The sequence below is a fragment of the Scomber scombrus genome, chromosome 15 (assembly GCF_963691925.1).
Source record: "Scomber scombrus chromosome 15, fScoSco1.1, whole genome shotgun sequence".
Taxonomy (NCBI): Eukaryota; Metazoa; Chordata; class Actinopteri; order Scombriformes; family Scombridae; genus Scomber; species Scomber scombrus.
In genome coordinates, this window is record NC_084984.1 from 27,688,097 (window position 1) to 27,700,578 (window position 12,482).

Here is a 12,482-nt window from a genome sequence, read left to right on the forward strand (position 1 = left end):
CTGAGCAAGTACGGAGGGGTAGAATTGAATTATACGGTAGGAACAAATGTGACGTTCCAATTCGATTTATGCAGTGTAATTGAATGCGGGAAAAATGAAGCACGATGGAAAATGTATGATTTATATCTCTGTGGAAGCAATATGGTACATGAGGCCTGTGTCGAGAGCTTCACACCAGCCGGAAGCTGGTGTGGAGGTTGGGATCTAGTGTGGCAATTTACAGGGCCACATTGGGTGCCAACATTGTATGCTGTTAAAGATAAGGGGAAGGTCAGCAAGATTAATTTTATTAAAGGTCAATTTCACATTGATTCTAGGTCCATAAACCCACTGCTTTTGACCATTAGCAATCTTTGGGACGACCCCTTTATGACTAAAAATTACAAAACACCAAAGAGGTTTTACTTAGTTTTAGGAGTAGACCTACAAGGAAAAGATTGTGTGGGTTTAATTAAGGTTAATCTTCTCCCTCCTCCACCTCAAAGCAAAATCAAAACATCTACTAGTGCAACTGAAATAGAGCACAGGCAGAGAAAGGGAGTAGTACAAATTGATTATAGCAAATTGACCAAGCATGACATTGTTAAATTAGCTACTGGTTATGGTGAAAAGAATATGTGGTTAGACTGGATAGCTGCTACGGCAGCTTCGATGAACATGAGCAATTGTGTTGCATGTTCCTCGGCCAGACCAACCTTATTCACTACCCCAGCACCACTGTATCCTGAAATTGACCCTGTAGGATTTCAGTGTATGATGTCCCTGACCATGCAGAAAAACCCGCTTAATTGCACCACTTTGAGTGCTATCTTTCCACCTGTAAAGAACTCTACCATCCCACCCACATTCACCCCACAACTTAACAACTATACTTGTTTCACCAGGAATAATGCCGCCAGGATGGGAGACATTTCTACTGATTGGTGTAAAACCATGATTAACATGACGGGCTGGCAGAATGCGAGTACAATGGTTTGGGCCAGGGCAGACTTGTTTTGGTATTGTGGAGATAGGACCTTGCACACATACCTGCCACCAGACTGGTCAGGAACCTGTGCAATGGTCCGCTTAGGGTTACCACTAGTCCTCCTGGGACCACGTCGTAGTGATTTCACCAAAAAACGTAGGAGTAGAGATGCATTTGACATCACCTCAGGCTCAACCACCTACATGGATGCCATTGGCGTGCCCAGGGGAGTACCGAATGAATATAAATTGGCTAGTCAAATAGCAGCAGGGTTCGAGAATCTCCCCCTGATTAGTGCTTTATTTCCAGTTACCCCAAACAAGAACGTTGATCGTATAAATTACATCCATTACAATGTACTTCGCTTGGCAAACAAGACCCGGGATGCAGTAGCAGGTCTCTCAGAACAGCTGGCAGCCACCTCATTGATGACAGTACAGAATAGAATGGCATTGGACATGTTATTAGCAGAAAAGGGAGGAGTCTGCTCCATGTTTGGAGATCTGTGCTGTACTTTCATTCCCAACAACACTGCACCGGATGGCTCTGTAACCAGAGCTCTGGAAGGATTGAGAACCCTATCCTCAGAAATGCATGAACACTCAGGCATCGATAACCCTTTGGAAAGCATCTTGGAATCATGGTTTGGTAAATGGAGGGGATTGATTGTGTCTGTATTAGTATCCCTAGTAAGTGTAATGGGAATGTTGATTTTATGTGGATGTTGTTGTATTCCCTGTCTAAGATCTTTGTGTAACAGATTGATTGTCACCGCAATTGAAGGAAAGGTTCCTCCTCCTTACCAGATGCCACAGTTGGCGATGGAAGTGATGGCGTTGGTGGCGGGGGAAGGGTATCTGTTTGAGGATGAGGATGAAATATGAATATGTTTCGTTGGTCTCATGTTTATGAGACCAAAAGGGGGAATTGTAGATATATGCTATGAATTGGCCACTGCTAAAATATCAGATAAGGGGATTAATTACTTTATTGTTTGTTTCATATAAATATGTGGTCCTATGTGTAACAATTTGAAAGCAGTAAGCTTGTTGTGTAATAAGAATGCATCCCAGCTGGAAGACAGTTTACCCTGAAGTGTAATTAAATAGGTAGATTCTTGATGTTGACACGTCCCACTCGTATAGGTTAAAGGTTTATTATTAACAGGAGATCGGGGTCAAACAGTCAGTCATAGCCCTGACCATCCTTTGTTAAACGATGCAGAACTAACCATAAAACCCCCACAGGATGTCTGGTGATTGTGGAGTTTCAGAGGAAGGGGGTCACATGGAAGTCACTATTACGCCTGTTTAAGGAGGTCACAGGAAAGTCACATATCCTGTACTGTGAGAAGATGGAGGATGGAGTCAGATCAACAGCCAATCAGGAGGAGACAACACCTCACACATTGCATAAACATTCTGTATTTGTGTATAAAATGGGTCAGGGAAAGCATAGGAGTCAGACTTCATGAACTGACAAACCACTGTTGTTCATCAGGGACAGGAAGATCTCGACCCAGAGCTCTGTATGTTTTATTCATTTACTGCTAAATAAAATAGCCTGTGAGGCCGCTCATCTTCTCCTATCCTTTCATTTAACGAACACACGGACTGAGCTAACACATAGCGTAAGATTTAGCAAGTAGAATTAGCCCAAGTCCAAACAGCGTCGATCCCAGAAAAGTTGCTGGAAAGGAGGCTGAGAGTGGTGGTGGCTAACAGACAGGACCCATGCCTGACAGCAGCCACCCCACAGACAGCAACCATCACCCATCAGCCACCGGCTACCAGAGAGTGGTCTGACCTGATGGCAGATGAGCCCTCAGAAATGCCTCCCCTATTTGCCGTACCCCCAGCAGTGGAGCCTTCAGTGGCTCTACACCTCCACCCCAACCAGCGCTCTCTCTCAGCCTCCTCCACCACTTCTCTGCCCAACAAAGCGGAGCACCTCACCGCCTCCGTTTTCCAGCGGATGTACATGTATGGAGCACAGTCAGTATGTTCACTCAATGCAACCACATTGGAGGAGATGGGGCAACAGCTCGACTCTGGGGCGCCCAACCCAGCCCTCTGGGATGAGATCTGCGTCGTCAACGACCTCATCCTGCGCTCCTCAAGAGGTGCAGTTCAGGGCTGCGGCAGAGTGATGGGGCTTGCGGTGTCAGGGGAGAGGGCCTTGTGGCTCAACCTCTCTGGCCTCAGCGACGGCCAGAAAGCTGAGGTCATGGATGCACCGTACGACCCAACCAAAGGTCTGTTCGGCCCCGCGCTTGAGAAGATGAGGGAGACCAGCAACCTGAGGAAGCAGGAGGGTTAGGCCTTCAACCTCTGTCTTCCTAGGAAGCCCACCCCTCGTCCTCCCCAGGGTCCAAGGACTGGCTTCGCTGCGGCGGCCGCAGCAGTGAGGGGCAGACAATGGGGAGGCAGGCCGCAGAGGCAGGCAACCGGGCAGCAGCCGCACCAGCAGCCTCAGCGGCAGCCTCAGCAGAACCAAGGGCCATGGGGCAAACACTCCTTTGCTGCAGTCGCAGCAAGAAGCCGGCCGCAACACCCCAGAGGCGCGAAGAGGAAGCAGTCGTCCTGACGATCCAGCTTCTCCCTCCCCGCCTCCCATGAAGAAGAGAATCCCCGCAGTTCATGGTTCAGAGACTCTGGCAGTTTTCAGTGGTCCAGAGGCCTCTCTGCTTCTCTCCCCCCACGTTCTGGAGGAGGAGAGCCGGGGTCAGGGGGTAATTCAGTGTCACCAAGCACTTTCACCTTTTCTAACAGAAATAAAATTCAAAACCTCGCAACCAGGCAGTGTGCCAAGGGCGAGTGTGTCCCCCAAAACAAAATAAAGACAAAACATGGTCATGCCCTCAAAACTCCCACAGAGGGCGCTCACGCTCCTCTGTTGGGAGACAGGTCCCCCCAGTCGCGCTGAGTGACGTCACTACAGGGCTACTACGTGAGCACGTTACCTGCCCGAGCGGCAAGCTGGCGCGCATGCGCAGTTCACCCGTGGGTTTTGTCAACAGTTTGTCGGGGGTACAGACTTCAATTCACTATGAAACCACCCAGGTTCAACGGCGTGGTGGTTTCAGTAGCAAAGGGGGAGGCGGCCCTTGTTTTACAGGACGAAATAGCGTCGCTGTTAAACAAACGGGCGATCAGAGCTGTGCCGCGCAAGGAAGCTCAACAGGGTTTCTACTCCCGTTACTTCCTCATTCCCAAGAAGGGGAGCTGTGTGTTAAACAGACACCTACGAAAGTACACATTCAGGATGTTGACACACAAAGTACTCTGTCAGTCAATCCGTCCGGGCGATTGGTTTGTTACAATCGACCTCAAGGATGCATATTTTCACATCGCCATTTATCCCGCACACAGGAAGTTTCTCAGGTTTGCTTTTCAGGGCAAAGCCTACGAGTATCAAGCCATTCCCTTCGGGCTATCATTAGCTCCCAGAGTGTTCAGCAAATGTGTGGAAGCAGCACTGTCTCCGTTGAGGAGCAGAGGTATCAGAATATTTTCGTACATAGACGATTATCTGATATGCCCTCGATCGCGGGAACAAGCGGTCAGGGATTCCGCTACGGTGATCAATCATATCAGGGATCTCGGGTTCAATATAAACTGGGCAAAGAGCCGAGCCAGCTCAGTGCACAGAATACCTGGGTCTCAACATAAACTCTCTCTCTTATCGCGTCACGCTATCAGAGGGGAGGTTAACATCATTAACACAGTGTCTTTCCCTCTTCAAGCTGGGGAAAGCCGTGTCATTCAGATTATGCCTACGCCTGCTGGGCCTCATGGCGTCAGTGATTTCTGTCGTGCATTTGGGGCTGCTGATGATGAGGGACTTTCAGCGTTGGGTCGCGTCTCTGCGCTTGTGTCCACACTGTCATCTCAGCCGCAGGCTGAGAATAACGTCAACGTGTGTGGCGGCTCTCCGACCGTGGGGAGACACCGCGGCGCTCGCGGAGGGGGTTCCGCTGGGTGCAGTGACGTCACGTGTAACCATGACAACGGACGCGTCCCCTGTCAGGATGGGGAGCGGCGCTGTTGGGCAGATCAGTGAATGGAAAGTGGGATCAGAGCCTGGCTCATTCTCACATAACTGTTCTGGAGCTTTGGGCAGTGTTTCTAGCATTGAAGCATTTCCTGCCTTTTCTCCAGGGTCGCCATGTCATGGTAAAGACAGACAATTCCACTGTGGTGGCCTACATAAACCGCCAGGGCGGTACGCGATCACTGCAGCTGCACAGTTTAGCTCGGAGGGTAATCTTATGGTGCAGCACTCGGCTCCTGTCTCTTCGAGCGACACACGTACCGGGCGTTTTGAACAGAGGAGCGAATCTCCTGTCCCGGGGCAATCCCCTGTACGGAGAGTGGAAGCTCCACCCACAGGTGGTGGAGCAGATTTGGCGGAGATTCGGCCGGGCAGCCGTAGATCTATTCGCCTCGCGAGAAAGCGTGCAATGTCCGCTGTTTTTCTCCCTGTCGGACGTAAATGCACCTCTGGGTGTGGACGCTCTAGCACACCCGTGGCCAGACGTGCTGCTTTATGCGTTTCCCCCGCTCAGCCTGATCTCCCCGACTCTAATCAGAGTGAGGGAGCAGAGCCTGTCACTAATCATGATAGCGCCTCGATGGACATCCAAACACTGGATGGCGGAAATAATACAGCTGCTGGCGGGCGAACCGTGGCCACTCCCCATACGCAGGGATCTTCTGTCCCAGGCGAACGGGGAGATCTACCACCCGCACCCAGACAGTCTGGGCTTGGCCCGTGAGAGGTGGAGTCTGAGTGCAGCAGGCCTGCCAGAGCAGGTCATTGACACCATCCAGAACGCAAGAGCTTCCTCCACTCGGTCTCTGTATAGTGGCAAGTGGCGGGTCTTTGAGGAGTGGTGTGACTTGAAGCACATCATCCCTTTCCAGTGTTCAGTAGCGGACCTGCTGTGTTTCCTGCAGGATTTGGTGGACAAAGGCAAGGCTTTTTCCACTGTTAAGGTGTATTTAGCTGCCATTTCTGTGTGCCACGTGGGCTTTGGGGATAAGCTCGCCGGGCAACATCCCTTAGTCTGTCGTTTTATGAAAGGTGCAAGGCGCCCCTTTGGGAGCTATCCGTGGTGCTGGATGCCCTCTCTCTCCACCCATTTGAGCCGATGGAGGTGGCAGAGATGAAGTTTGTTTCTCTGAAGACAGCTTTACTCTTGGCTTTAACTACAGCAAATCGGGTGAGCGACCTACAGGCTTTATCCATACGGCCTTCCTGTTTGCAGTTTTCACAAGGGCTCACCAAGGTTTGTTTCAGGCCCAACCCAACTTTTGTGTCTAAGGTGGTGGAGTCAGGTAACAGGTGTCCCACAGTGGAGCTGTTGGCTTTTCACCCGCCTCCATTCTCCTCAGCTGAGTAGAAGAAGCTTAACACATTATGCCCGGTCAGGGCGCTTCATGTGTATCTGAGCAGGACAGCAGGGTTCTGTCAGTATCCTTGCATGTTCATTGACACCTGCTGGACATTTTGTGTGTTGCAACCATGTGCTTTTGTTTATTTTGGGTAATGACTCCGCCCTCACCTGTCATGCTTCCATGTGGTCATTGTCGACCATTTTGTGCTCACCTGTTCTCTGTTAAGTCTTAATGATTAGGCCTACTTATTCTGTGCTCTGTCAGCCCCAGTTTGTCAGATTGTCCCAGTCTTTTGTTCTGAGCACATCAAACCGTTGTTACCTGCTTTGCCTGTCTGCCAACCTGCTTGTTTGAACTCTGCCTGTGAACCTGGTTTTTGGATTTTGCCTGCCGATTTGGATTATCTGCCTGTTTGGACTGCTTATTTGGACCTGACCCTTGCCTGCCTCTAGACCACTCTTTGGACTGCCCTCTGGTTTGTCCGCTCTTCTCCTGTTTCAGTTTTGTGGCCAAGGGCCTGCATTTTTGTTGAGTTTTTTCACCGTTTGACGGGACATTCTTTGTTGGAGTTGTTTTTTGACTTTTTCTGTTCAATTAAAAACTTGAATTTGAACTTTCTGAATTTGGGTCCGAACTTTCTACAAGACCTGACAGGTTCAGGAAAAGTGACCAGCTGTTTGTGTCCTGTGCCACTCCCCATAAGGGCAAGCCGTTGTCCCGCCAGAGGTTGTCCCACTGGATTGTGGAGGCTATATCTCTGGCTTATGGCTGTAGGGGTTTGCAGCCCCCCCAGGGTTTGAGGGCTCATTCCACCAGGGGCATAGTCACATCCTGGGCTCTGTTCAGGGGGGTGTCAGTGCATGACATTTGTGCGGCGGCAAGCTGGGCTACGCCCCACACTTTTGTAAGGTTCTACAGGCTGGATGTCTCAGCGCCGTCTGTAGCGCAGGCGGTGCTAGAGGCAAACAGACCGGGATCTGTCGTTACCGGGCTTTGAATTGTCCAGGGCTTCGGGAGACTGATGCAATCCGGGAGTGGGCTATATCTCCCATAGTGAAACACCGAACGAAGTTAGAAAAAGAACGTTGGGTTACTTAACGTAATCCCTGGTTCTTTGATAACAGAGTGAGGTGTTTCACCATCACGTCCCTCCTCGCATAGACACGGAAAGAAACCGTTCCAGAATGAGGAGTTAGGGGCGGGTCGGCTGTAAGAGTATGAGGGGGCGGGGCTCCAGCACAGCTCGACCTGTCTGTCACAGACAGACGTTGTGTCATTGGAGCTTCCCTAGTAGGTCACGCCAAGGCGATTCCCATAGTGAAACACCTCACTCTGTTATCAAAGAACCAGGGATTACGTTAAGTAACCCAACGTTTTCTATTAATGTAATTAACTATTTGTACTTGCTTAAATAAATTCAGCTAAAATATAATGAATTTCACATTTTTATTAGGAATATCTGCAGGACTATTGGTTCATCCCTACTATCTCATGGTTTCTTGTTCTATAGCATTACAAAGTGTAAGTGCTCCTGGCTTTTAAAGGGAATGGGAGATGACACTCTGATTGGTTTACAGCATGTTACACCCAAAACACACCCATGATTCATTAAGAGACTTAAGTACAACCCTATTGAACCTAGCCTGACTTCTTCTGCCATTAAAATAGCAAAAGTGGATTTGGACACACCCTAAATGCATTTACACCACACGTTTCAGACCATACGCTATAGATCATTAAAATAGGGCTCTTAGTGGTGAATCAGTCTTTTTTGAGCGACTTGTGTTTTCTGGGTTTTTGTTTTTTTGGTTTGCTCTGTGTTTTCTCCAGCCAGTCCACTGTCAAGTCACCTGTTCTCTATACCCTCATTAGTTCTGTCTGTATTTTAGTCCTGTTTAGTCTTTGTTGGATCCTTTGTTCTGTATGTTGAGTCTGCTTCGCTCAGCTCAGCTCAGCTCTGCATTCAGTTTCAGTGTTTTTCTTCAGCCTTGCTCAGCCCATTTACTCCTGTTTTGGGGTCTGTGTCCTGCCACTCACATACAAGATATACCAACTGACACTAATAAATTGCATAATTCCCAATTATTGAATTTCATCTGGAGAAATAAACCTCACTAACTAAAACACAATATGTTGTATAACAGCAAAGATAATGGGGGCCTGGAAGTCTTAGATTATGAAACCTTCAGTACACTGTACCTATTGGAGCTGTGGGCATCTGGATGTCTGTGGGAGAGGTGAAGACTTGTTTTTCAGAATTACTCTGATACACAACTGTTGTTGGACTTCACTGAATTGCACTGCAAAAAACCAAACTGTTTTCTACTTCAGAGTGAGGTGTTTACTACTTATATATCCCACTGCACCGTTAAAGGGTTGCCCCTAATGGAGCAGTAACCTCCTTTAAAAAAAATGTTAACCTTTAAATTCTATTTACTGAGATGAACAGGTAATTAAAATGATTGTACAACTGTGCAATAGTGCATGAATTAATTTCCTTAGCAGTACTTTGTCAGATAGGTAGATAATAAAAAACAATCACACCTTTGGTTTTCAATCAATAAGACTTTATTTGTATAGCACTTTCCATATATAGATGTACACACATGTAACACAAAGTGTTTTACATACTAAAGAACAAAACGAAAAATGAAAAACAAAACAATAAATTATATTATAAATAATGGCTCAATAAAAACATGAATCTGCAGTGAGGAAACACCAGAGGCAGGATACAAATGTAAAAAGTTCAGAATACCCAAATAAAATAAAAGAAAGAAAATATAATGAATAAATAATAAAATAAAGTCACTACAAAATAAAGGGGGTTGTTACGATTGCGATCTGGGCATAACAGGGTAAAAAAAGAAATATGAGGTGGGACATTAAAAGGCAAACAAAGATAAGAATGAAATAAAATAATATAAAAACAATTAAGAGGAAATGTGATGAAGTAAAACCAGACACAGAAGATGTGCTATGAAGAGCAAAACAATCAAGAAATAAAAATAGAATAAAAAGGATAGTCCAAGTAGTAAAACAGGTTTTAGGATGTTTAACATGTTTGTTTGTTTGTGTGTGTGTGTGTGTGTGTGTGTGTGTGTGTGTGTGTGTGTGTGTGTTATGTATGTTCACAAAGCTATACATGTATGGTTTGTCCTGAGGGTGGTGCACGAGTGGTGCACTAAAATCAAGAGTTCAGCATACTGGACACATGAATATGCTCAGTAGATTTAATGACAAACTGTTTATTGGATCAGTCTTTTGTATTATTATATATGTGCAGTGGTATTTCTATCATTTATATAATTCCTATGTATAATATCAAGTCTTATCTGAGTCTTTAGTTAGGATTCTCATGTCAAAGTTTTAACCATAGTGACAAAACACACATGTGACACACTATCCCTGAGTTGAGCTTTGGATATACAACTTCAGAAGGAACATGGATGATCATTGAAATAAAAAACAACATAACATATAAAAAATGCTGATCCAGGAGTCAGAGAGTAAAACTGGCTGCAAGCAGCAAGTTGTGTATGCAGAAAGATTCAGTTCATATGAACCACTGAGTTATTACAGATATGTCATAGCTGTATATTATTGGAGGGTATACTTAACATATGACTGTTTTCCATACATGCCCAAACTACTGTGAGGTTTTTGTAACAGAGGCTAGCTCTGATGTATCTACTTCATCTTGGATGAGGTTAGTTAAAGTTAAAGTTTGACATTTTGGAAAATATGCTCACTCACTTGTCTCAATCATACAAAAAAAATCCCCCAATATCGAACTATTAGTTTTGTATAGCTTCACAGTTAGACACTTTGAGATTGTTCCAGCAGGGTCCTCATGTCCAGCAGTGCATTTTCTATTGACTGGATCAGTTGTGTGGCACTTGTTTCTTTGCAGCTGTTGAGAGCTGTCACCACAAAGCCGACGTAATTGCTCGTAACACTGTAGCACACACAGTATCCATTGGGGTCATCAAGGTTAGTAACTGCCAGAGATTCACTCTCTAGCGTTACCTTGTGAACAGGGATAGAAGGGGATATGCAGAGGTTAGTTATTTTTGTAGTACTGAAAATTCTGATATATGTTATAAAATGACTTTTAACATGATAAAATTGGTTTAGTTGTTATAATGAGAAAAAGATGTGGCAATGCCTGGAGACACTGTCGCTTAGATCAGCCTGATCTTCCTCTGGGGAGGTAAAGAGCAAGCATGGAGGGAGCGACATGAGACCCTTACCTGACTTGTATAGACGTTGTAGTCAAGGGCTTTATCAAAGGAGGTGTCTTTGAAGATTTCTGGTATGGTGATGTTCTCCTCAACAGCCAGATCTTTAAGAGTCATCATGTGTCCATCTATGCTGTGTCCACTCATTGCCTTGAAAGATGGAGACAATTCAATTGATTTGTTCTTCCCGGTTGATCATTATATGTAGTAATTCTGTTATCTGTGGAGTTCTATTGTAGACAAAGGTTTGAGTTTACATTCAGCGTTATTCACCAAAATGCATTGTGTCCTTAAAGTCTAGGCATTCGTCTTATTACTTGCTTTTGCTGATACATTGCTGCATTTCTTGCTATGTTACCACAACCTGGAGATCAGACACTATTGATAGAAATGCATGTGCGGCCTCGTGCACGAGAACGAGACCAAACAACACTGCTCCATAATCCCACAAGTGGTGAAAACCCACACAGGGTATCTTCAACTTTCTGCTTATCCTTAAATGGATATGATGATAAGTAAATGTATTGTACAAACAGCAAAAACACGCTCTATATGAGGTCCCTGTTTGGACAATAGTGATCATGTAATGTGGGATAGTATAAAAGGACAACTGTTTACACTGAAAGTAAACTGTATCTTCACTGCAGTTAAGTACTGAGGAGTGCTGTAGATAATACTCACCATTTTAGTTAATGCATTGTGTGCTTTTATAGATTTCACCAATAAATCCATCTTCTCTGTGACCTGTGAAATGCAGGAAGAAGACAACAATGTTACAGCTTGGAGCAGGTTGGTGTTTAGTAGTGTGAGTGCTGTGCAGCACAATAGTATCTAAAGTAGCATCCCATTAGCCAACCCCATTTTCAATCTGATCCAGTAACATTGCACCTGGATCTTATTACTATAATAAGTACAGTACAGTAGTGTTTCCCCTGCAAGTTCCTGCTCACCCCATTCACTTTACATTGTGATGATGTCACAGATTTTTAAATCACTTTTCTCATCCATCCATCCTGCCACTTATCCGGGGCCAAATCGTGGTAGCATTAGGGTGAGCAACGAAACCTAGACATCCCTCTCCCCAGCCACGCTCATCAGCTCCTCTTAGGAGATCCCAAGGTGTTTCCAGGCCAGGAGAGATATGTAATCCCCCCAGCATGTTCTGGGCCTGCCCGAGGATCTCCTCCTAGTTGGACTTGCCAAGAACATCTCAAAAGGGAGGCGTCCAGGAGGCATCCTCACCAGGTGCACGTACCATCCTAGTTGGCTCCTTTCGATGCGAAGGAGCAGTGGCTCTACTCCTAGCCTCGCCCGGATGTCTGAACTCCTTAACCTATCTTTAAGGCTGAGCCCAGACACTCTCTGGAGGAAACTCATTTCAACTGTTTGTATCCACAATTCCATTATTTTGGTCACTACCCAAAGCTTGTAACCATAGGTGAGGGTTGGGGCGTAGATTGACTGGTAAATTGAGAGCTTCACTTTCGGGTTCAGCTCTTTCTTCACCAGGACGTCTGGTGCAATACCCACATCACTGCCGAATGGCTTGCAGCAGCAGCCTAGGTACCCTATACTCCTGCAACACCTCCCACAAGGTCCCCCTAGGGACACAGTTGTAAGTCATCTCCAAGTCCACAAAACACATGTAGACTGGATGTGCAAACTCCCATGACCCCTGCAGGGTCCACTGTTCCACGGCCAGGATGGAATCCGTATTGCTTCTCCTGAATCAGAAGTTCGTCAGTCGGCCGGAACCTCCTTTCCAGTACCTTGGCATAAGCTTTTCCTGGGAGGCTGATTAGTGTGATCCCATGATAGTTGGGTCACACCCTCCCGTCACCCTTTTTAAAACATGGGGACCACCATCCCAGTCTG

At 46.2% G+C, this 12,482-nt stretch overlaps 1 pseudogene; it reads left to right on the forward strand.

The window, feature by feature from the left end:
* Positions 1-3,581: 3,581 nt before the first annotated feature.
* On the forward strand, positions 3,582-7,363 carry LOC133994972 (uncharacterized; annotated as a pseudogene).
* The last annotated feature ends 5,119 nt before the right edge of the window (positions 7,364-12,482 follow it).